The sequence below is a fragment of the Montipora foliosa genome, chromosome 7, assembly GCF_036669935.1.
Source record: "Montipora foliosa isolate CH-2021 chromosome 7, ASM3666993v2, whole genome shotgun sequence".
Classification (NCBI taxonomy): Eukaryota; Metazoa; Cnidaria; class Anthozoa; order Scleractinia; family Acroporidae; genus Montipora; species Montipora foliosa.
Genome location: NC_090875.1, coordinates 26,287,838 through 26,296,947, shown reverse-complemented (window position 1 = coordinate 26,296,947; position 9,110 = coordinate 26,287,838). Strand labels below are relative to the sequence as shown.

The 9,110-nt window shown below is 42.9% G+C and overlaps 1 protein-coding gene across 1 annotated transcript in view; it reads right to left on the bottom strand.

The window, feature by feature from the left end:
* The window catches only part of LOC138011584 (transient receptor potential cation channel subfamily V member 5-like), a 25,632-nt gene extending 25,321 nt beyond the window's left edge, over positions 1-311 (bottom strand). The window contains exon 1 of the mRNA XM_068858658.1: positions 1-311. This exon is cut by the window's left edge and continues 275 nt beyond it. The gene's annotated coding sequence lies outside the window, so the exon portion shown is untranslated.
* Positions 312-9,110: the final 8,799 nt, after the last annotated feature.

Here is a 9,110-nt window from a genome sequence, read left to right as displayed (position 1 = left end):
GGGATTCACCCCGGGGCTCCCTCTTGTAATCATCCTTGGACATCAGCAGGACTAATTTCTGAAGGTAACTAGTCATCTCGCCACCAGGAACTTCACTACGCTTGTCCTTCTTCCTCTATCGTCAAGATAGGCGTCCGCAAGAGCAAGCTTGACTGTGCGTACACGTCCATCAGAACCTTGGTAGACTGCTACAACACGTGCCAGCTGCTAACGATTGCGTGGGGCGTTATCTTCCTTAATGATCACAATAGGCCTTATCACGGTTTTCGACGCCATCTTGATGGGTAGGCAAAGCGGTCAGAAATTACAGTGTTTGTATGGGAATCCGATAGCAAGTAACTTCTTCCAAAATTGAAATTTCCACAATTTCTGAATCGCAACGTTAAAATACTAGGTAGAAGATTGTATTCACCAAGTTTGAAGGATGTAGCTTGGCTAGAAGACGCTCAGTTATTTTTTTTAATTTTCCACACATTCGTCTGTAAATTTGGCTGGGTAGACAAACGTCTAGACGCGGTTCGCGGGAAAAAATTTTAAAGACAAATGTATGGAAAATTTAAAAAAATTAGGTCAGCGACTTATAAGAAAGCTACATCCTTCAAACTTGGTGAATACAATCTTCTACCTAGTATTTTAACGTTTTGATTCACAAATTGTGTAAAATTCAATTTTGGAAGAAGTTATTTGCTATCGGATTCCCATACAAACACTGTAATTTCTGACCGCTTTGCCTACCCGTCAAGATGGCGTCGAAAACCGTGATAAGGCCTATGTCGTCAACACACATATCACGTCGAGGCGCTATCCACTTCTGACGCTGCTGTAGGCCCAAAAGATATTCCTTGCGCCATCGGGACCAAAATTCATTAGCCAGATGCTGGACGCGCCTCCACCGTTTTCGGCAGAACTTGTCCGCTGACGGGAAAACACCGGGTGGCGAAAGAACGACCTTTGTCTTCAGCGTGAGTAAGTGATTGGGCGTCAATGGGTTTGGCGAACTTGAATCGGCAAGGAAATCGACTGTTAATTGTCGGCTGTTGATAATAGCTTCCACCTCACACGTGAGGGTTCTTAGTGATTCGTCGTCAAGCTGCAGGCTGTTATCTTGCAAAAGTGGGGAAAGAACACTTCGCACAGACCGGATTTGCCGTTCCCATACTCCGCCCATGTGGCTTGAAGACGGGACATTCATCATGAAGGTGAACCAATCACAGTTATTCTTCAGAAGTTCCTTCTTAATGCGCTCGTGATCGAGTTCTGCGACAGCAGCTTTCAGCTCATGCTTGGCTCGTACAAAGTTCGTTCCTTGGTCGCTTCGTAGTTGACGGATAGGTCCCCTGCGGCATATGAACCGTCGCAGCGCATTAATAAAGGCGTCTGTTTCAAGTGTTAAAGAGGTCTCCAAATGAACGGCTCTTGAAGCTAGACACGTAAGTAAAAAGAACTCCGTATCTCTTCACCTCTTTTCTGCCCTGTTTGATAGTGAAAGGTCCGAAGTAGTCAACGGCACAATTCGTAAATGGAGGAGCCGGTTCTAGGCGATCCTCTGGCAAATCACCCATCTTCTGCTCTGCAACTTCAGAACGAAGCTTTCTGCAAACGATGCAGCTCCATATATAGCTTCAAACTGCACTCGTTCCGCCGACAATCCAATAACCATTAGCTCTTACCTCGTTCAACGTCATACCTCGTCCCTGATGTCTTATTTTCTCGTGAAAATATTTGATGATGAGGGTAGTCACGTGGCTTCGCCGAGGTAGGATCACCGGAAACTTTATCAAACGGGAGGGAAGAATTTGCTAAGCGTCCTCCGACGCGTAGAACTCCTTCTGCGTCACAAAATGGATCCAGCTTAAGGAGTGGAGAGAAAAACTCTTTAGACGACCCTTTCTCTCTCGGGCTGTCGACCTCTCTCCAGAAGACTGAAAATCTTGCGTGGATCTCAATGACTTGAGTTCTTCGGGAAAAGCGGCAGATTGGACTGACTTGATAATCACATTTTCAGCTCTCTGAAGATCTCCAACCTGGATTGTTGTTCTTGATCTGGATCGTTGCTGGATTGTTGCTACCCTTGCACTCTACAGATATTTTCTCTCGTAGCTTACAAAGGTAAAGCCAACTGAAGGCGATGGCCCTTTTTGCACGGAACCAATCTGAGAAGTAATCCAATCGGTCGGCGATCTTCAATTCTTTCTTTGTTGCCATTGTGGTTAGAAGTATGGCTTTCTTCACCTCAGGGTCAGAGGGTAATACTTCACACGAATCAAGCATATCTTCATTTCTGCCGAAAGGCCACTTATCTTCGACTTACCGCAAAAAGGTTGGTCCCTTTAACCACTTCGACGTTAAGAGAGTGCTTGGACTAAGTCCATTGATCTACCGAACTCGCATCATGAATCAGCTGAACTCGATTGGCTACAAAGACATGGAATCTTCGACTTTCATTTGCGATGTATCCCAAAACCACTTTGCTATCAGACCAGAAGAACTCTGGGACATCATTAAGGCTCAGCTCTTGACGTATCTGACGGCTGACCTTCACGGATGTCACTTGAGGGGGGTTACTCGTGACTTGCCGGCTACGAAAGAACAGTGAATTCTGCCAGAATTATCTTGAAGCCTTAGATAACTACATTGCCCATAACCCTTTGTACTTGCATCCGAGAAATGATGTAGCTCTTTCTTTAGGACAGATCCAAAGTTTTCGGGCTTGAAGCATCTGGGAATTGAGAGACGTTGAAGGATAGGAAGCTCAGCTCGCCATTTTTCCCATCTTTTCTTAATTACGTCAGGTATGGGGTCATCCCAGCCCACACCGTCACGACACAGATCTTGTAAGATGCTCTTTCCCTCCAATAGGAATGGTGCAACAAAACCAAGCGGGTCAAAAATTTAGCAAGGATGGCACAGTCGGTTAGTGCGCGGCCTTGGTGCAAGACGGAGGCCAGTCCTGAGTTCGATTCTCGGATCTCGCATCCTTGTTTCGACTCCTTTCCTTTCCGTGTAGCTAGTAGCTTTAAATACCCGTAAAACGGAGCACTGGTGGAGAGGGGAGAGTAAAATGAGCGCACCGTCGACCTCAGGTTTGTCAGTTTAATTACTGTTACGAGTTATCGACGTTAAATAAGGTCTACTTTACTTTACTTTACTTTTAAATTAGCTTATGTTGGACAGAATCCCTCTCCTTGTACAAGGACGATCTTTCAGCGTTAAGCGAAACTGAAACGTGTCTGACTGGATACACCAATGCACCCCGAGTGCTCTCTCTATTGGCAGCTTGTCCAGATCGAGATCTATGTTCTTGAGGTCATCAGCTCGGTCAGAAATTGGAATGCTTCTCAAAACCTCTTTCTTATTCGAAACAAACTTGTGCAGTTTTAAACCTGCTTTCTTGCACATCTCTTTCACAGACGATACCAGCATGGTTGCCTCCTCAACTGTGGAACAGGATTTCAAACGGTCGTCAACGTAGAAATTCTTTCGTAAAAAGTCCGCGGCTTCAGCTCCAAACTCTTCCTCACCATCCTGTGCTGTCTTCTTAAGGGCAAAGTTAGCGCAACCTGGCGATGAAGTCGCTCCAAATAGGTGCACCGTCATTCTGTACTCTACTGGACTCTTGGATAAGTCACCGCCTTCCCACCAGAAAAAGCGCAGCAAATCTCTGAACTCTCTTGTCACGTGAACTTGGTAAAACATCGACTCTGTCGCACATAATACCCACAGGTTCTTGACTCCCCATTGCACTCTGCGACCCAGTCAAACACCACGCGAATTTTATTATCGTCGATTTATATTCGTCGACTCGGGAAACAGGGATTTCTTCCTTTCCAAGCATGCATGGTGCTGAGAATGAGCTTCGAATTTACGCCGGGGCTACCAAGTTTCTCTTTGACGTTGGTCGTAATAAATGTTGTATCACTTGCGTTGTCTAGTAAGGCGTAAATCATGATTTTGACCTCAGGATTATCCTTATGATGCACAAAAACTGGCATAGTGGCATGATCAATGACTTGGTTACAACACCATGCCAATCGACTGCGCTACACACGCTGGCAGTGGGCTTGGAGTTCATATTTTCGACCACGACTTCAGAGCTTGCTTGATGACTATGAGCTGAATCGGACGAAGTTGATTGTGAGGTACTATGCTGACTTTTGTTCTGTTCCTTGTCATTAGGAATATGAAGAGAGGTGGGATGCTGTTTCCCGCATTTCTCACAAGTCAATCGGGCTCGACAGTTTTTTGACTGATGACCTTTCTTCAGGCATCCAAAACAAAGGCCTTTAGATCTAATAATCTCCATCCGTTCATCTACGCTCCCCTTGCGAAGCTCTCCACACTTGTCAGGTTGATGACTACCGCTGCACAAGGGGAATAAACTTGTTTGCTGTTTTGGCCTTGGTACTTCATTGGATTTCCGTCTGCTTTCCCTAGACCGGGTTCGAGAGGAAAGTGACACGAAACTGTTTGCTCCTTGAACACTCTTTCCCCTGTTCTTATCGGTCATCTTGTTTTTTTTTTCTCTTCAGGGCTTCGGGGGAAAATACTGGATCATTTGCGAGGTCTGCTTCTTCCTTGACGAAAACAACTAAGTCGTGAAAGGATGCTGTTCTGTTTGTCTTCTTCAAAACGTCACGTGCCTCGCGACACCACCTCGAGCCCGACCTGAGTGGTAACTTGGAACTGATTTCCTGCAATATTCTTGGTGAGTTCAGTTCTTCCATATACTGCATGGATTGCATAGCTCCTTCGCAGCAAACAAGAAAATCGGCGAAATCTTGGATACCTGCACTATCTCCTTCCGCTATCTGAGTCCAACTTCGCAGTCTGGACTTGTAAGCTTCGACCACTCGAAACGGATTTCCGAACCGCTGAGCCAAGAGTTTGCGAGCCTCTTCGTAACCTTTGTCGGAGTTCCAAGTCAAGAAACCTTTAATGACTTCGTGGGCCTTGCGGGAAGTATACTTGCACAAAAAATACAACCTATCCCTCTGTGAGTCCACCTTCTTATCTATCATCGCCTCGAAGGCAGCGATGAACGTAGGATAATCGAAATAGTTCCCACTAAACACTGGCGGTTCTTGAGAGGGCAGCGTGCTTGCTCTCTGCTGGCTCACAAACTGAGCACTTAATTCGGCTTGTTTGGCTTGAAGATTCACTATTTGTTGAAGCGTCGAATCTTAGGGCCTTGTTGTCCCTTCTGAAGCTGGCCTCTGCTCTTTTTTAACTATCGCGCCTACTGTAGACAACGGTGGCTCGAAAGAACTATGTTTTATGGGAAGTTTCCCTGCTTCAATTTTAGTTTCAAGTGCACTTTCTTGACTTTCCTTAATCAGTTTAAGATTTAGACGCGCTGCGCTGTTGGTCTCTGCCTGATCGGTCATGACCAATCTGATTGCTTCTTCTTCAGCGTCTGCCAATGCAATCTCCTTCTCTAACTGAATCCGCCTCAAATTGGTTTCATGTTCGAGATACTTCATTTCCAGTTTAAGCTTTGCCGCTCTAGCAGCCGCCTTTGCTCTCTTTTGCTTTGTCAAGCAATGCACCAAAGGCTCTATGCGCTACGTTCAAGTCCTCTTTAATTGAGTCTAGATTTTCCATTTCCTTTTCTAACACTTCACGACCAACACGAGAGTCAAACAAAGAATAGATAATTCCAATATGTTTTCGTAATTTCGTCTCAAATTCTCTTTTCTCTTTGCCGCGAATTTCCAACTGATAAGCTCTACCTTTATCGGTCAAAGTTCGCTCGTGCGGGGCACGCAATCCTGAATGACCGCATTGTATGTCCGGAAGACTTTGTTCTTCATCTAAACCAAAGTTTCTAACATCATGTAACCAATTTGAAATTTCGACATTTGGAGCTTCTTTATCTTCCGCAACGAGAATCTTTTGAACTGTAACTTGAGGTGAAGGGGTACCACGAACACTCATCTTCGACGAACTTTAATTCAAACCCAGGCGTCTATTACTTACTTACTTACTTACTTACTTACTTACTTACTTACTTACTTACTTACTTACTTACTTACTTACTTACTTACTTACTTACTTACTTACTTACTTACTTACTTACTTACTTATGTGTCATGCAATGTAATAGCCAATGTAATGGTCAAAATTTGTTGTGGACTCACACAACCATGCCTGGTGAGTCCACAACATTTTGACCACTGTGATGACAAATATCGTTGTCGATAAGATTACAAACAACGCTGAACCATATTCAATTTCTTAATTAAAAATGCCTTTTGTGAGAAAAGTTGGTTTTTCAATTGTGTTCCTGTTTGAAGTCTGTGTAAATTCCCCCATTACTTCAAATTTTTAATTTTAATAGCACTGTTTTGTTTTGTTTTTTTCAGAAGCCAGACATTGTAGTTCATGAATCTATGGTCGACAAGCACAGAGAACAAGTAGTAATAAATTTAAGGAGGCAATCGACGACTTTTCCTGACCAGTGGAAATACATTGTAACCATTTTGAAATTTGCTTCCAACTGCTATCAAACCTACATGCACACATAAATTGACCAGGGCTCCTACTTTCTACACTAGCTCACATGTATGTACAATACTCTTGTGCAACTCTGCCTTAGCGTTTGTCTGTGCTCTTAAGGACGGTGCCTACTAATTCGAAGGTATTTTTGCAGGGGTTTACTGAATATGCGTGAAAAGCAGATCTTAACAAGTGTTATTGAAATCCAAAAAGAAAACTGGGGGTAACCACATATTTTTAGAGGATAATTAATAAGCAATATTTGTAAAAAGCCTTGAAATACAAAGCAATGTATGGCATTTTTTGCCAAATTGAAGCTTAATTATCTCTGAAAAATGCATGGTTACCCCAATTTTCTTTTTGGATACCAAGAGCACTTGCTAAGTTCTGCTTTCTCCGCATAGTTTTAAACCGCACAAAAATATCCCTGTATTAATAAGCACCGCCGATAGGAAATCTGAGTATCTCGAGATGCGCGGAACGTATGCGCAATAACAATAGTAGGTACCATCGTTAAGTTTTTGTCCTGTGTGTATTTGTATGTGCCTTTAGTGTTTCCATTTACTCTTGTGTTTCAGTTATTAATGTCTGGCCTTTTCTGTGCCTGTGCCTTTTGTTTTAGTGTTTGTATGTACACTTCCTTCTCTGTATCTTTGTGCTCACAAATACCCTTGTTTACCTCTGTCTCGTTTGCCTATACTCTTGTACATGTCTCAGTGTTTGCATGTCCTCAGGTATGCCTGTGTCTTGGTGTTCACATCTACTCCTGTGTATCTACAGTATGTCTCGATTTTTGCATCTACTCTTGTGTGCCTCTGTGTCAGTGTTCACATCTATTCTTGTGTGCCTCTCGTGTGTCTGGTGGGGGGGGGGGGGGTACTGCCATATATGGATATATGGGCTACATAGGAATGTGCCCGCTGTGGAGGGTATGGTTTTCAAGCAGTTTACTTTAAGATAGGATAAAAACCAAAGCGTTTGGGTCTAGAAATAGGATTTCATTTTTCAACTGACCAGTTGGTTGACAATTTTATGTAGACTAAAGAAAATAGGAATTGCCACTCAAAAATATAAAAAAATTAAATTGACAAGTTTAAATTTACACAACTCAGCCTCAACAGTGTAGATAGATGTCTATCATTTTAACACTACTGGATATTATTAACTGTCAAAAATCGGGATTCAGACGGAAATCAGTGGTTTTAATGCTGGTTAAAATTAAACAATTTATTGCTCTTGATAATGCGTACATGCATGCTTGCCATTGCTCAGCATGTAACCTGCGACGCGACAAACAGGGAGTTTACCCTAGTATAGGGTAGCAAAATTCAGCTGAACTAGCTCTGGTATAGGCTGAAGGTTCCAGGGTCCCAGTGGCACATCCCCACCCAGAAATCCTAAAGTGCCCCCCCCCCCCTACCCTGGGGTGTCAGTGTTTGCATCTACTTCTGCGTCTTCTGTGTGTTTGTTCTTATCCCTCTGCACCTTTGCTTTGCCTAAAAAGTCTCAGCAGATGCCCAAGTGGCGTGGAATAATTCACAAAAAATGTGTGTTCTGCTGAGAAATTGCTTTGCTATCCAGCTGTATTTGAATTACCGGTAACCATCTGTTCAGTGAATGAACAGGGATTGCTAAAAATTGTTATGGCAGCTAAGAAAAGCTAAGAAAAGAAAGCTGCATTGACTGATTTTACTTCCATGATTTGGACTCAACCCTTTTGAAAACAAACATCTTATGATCTAGTTGTGAGGCCATTTCTTCCATGTTTCTCCTTTCCGTCTCTTCTTGTAGTTGTCTTTATGTTATGCTCTGTAACTTTGGTCCACAAGAAGCACTCATTACTGCAAAGTAATGCGTTACCTTAGCAACAAAAATCCATGCTGAAACACCCTATATTTTGTCTTTAAACGGGTATATCTCAAAAATACATTCAGTGACCCCTATTTTTTATTGCTGGAAAGTGATTATTAGGCTAAGGTAAACTCGCTGCCAAGTTTTTAAAAAAAATTATCTGCAGCGGATTTAGAGCCACCTTAAAATTTTTCAATTGTTGAGGTGGCTATGAATACGCCCCAGAGAAGTTTTTTTTCACTAGTTGTAATATGGAAATAAAGTTTCAGAAACGCATTTTCCAGTCGAAGTGAAATTAATTTATTCATAGGTCCGCAATTCGTGTGTGTATTGTAAAGAGGCAAGTTGGTATGAAAAAAATTAAGGCTGATTTGATGTTAAAATTAATTTGTTATTTTGAATTGTTATTAAACAGTTTTTAAACAGCTTAGTATCGTTTCGTATTGGGATTGGGTGCTGAAAGAAGACACCACGTTCTTCGAATTCGACGAAGCTTAGAGGACACCTCCGCCAAATAAGCGCCGGGCCAGCGGAAGGAAGAAATTTGCTCTGTCGTTCCAAAGGCTTTTCGCCGCAAAAGGAAGAGCGGTTTTTTGGTGGAGAAAAGCCCTGGGAACGAGGATGGCAAAGCTTTCTTTCGCTCATTCGGCAGATTATTGAGGGTACGGATATGTTAACAAAGAAGTTCAATCTTACTAGAGAAGTTGAAATTTTTTTTGCGATTGCTGCCAACGTTTCTGATTCTGTTCCAGGGAGAAGCCTTT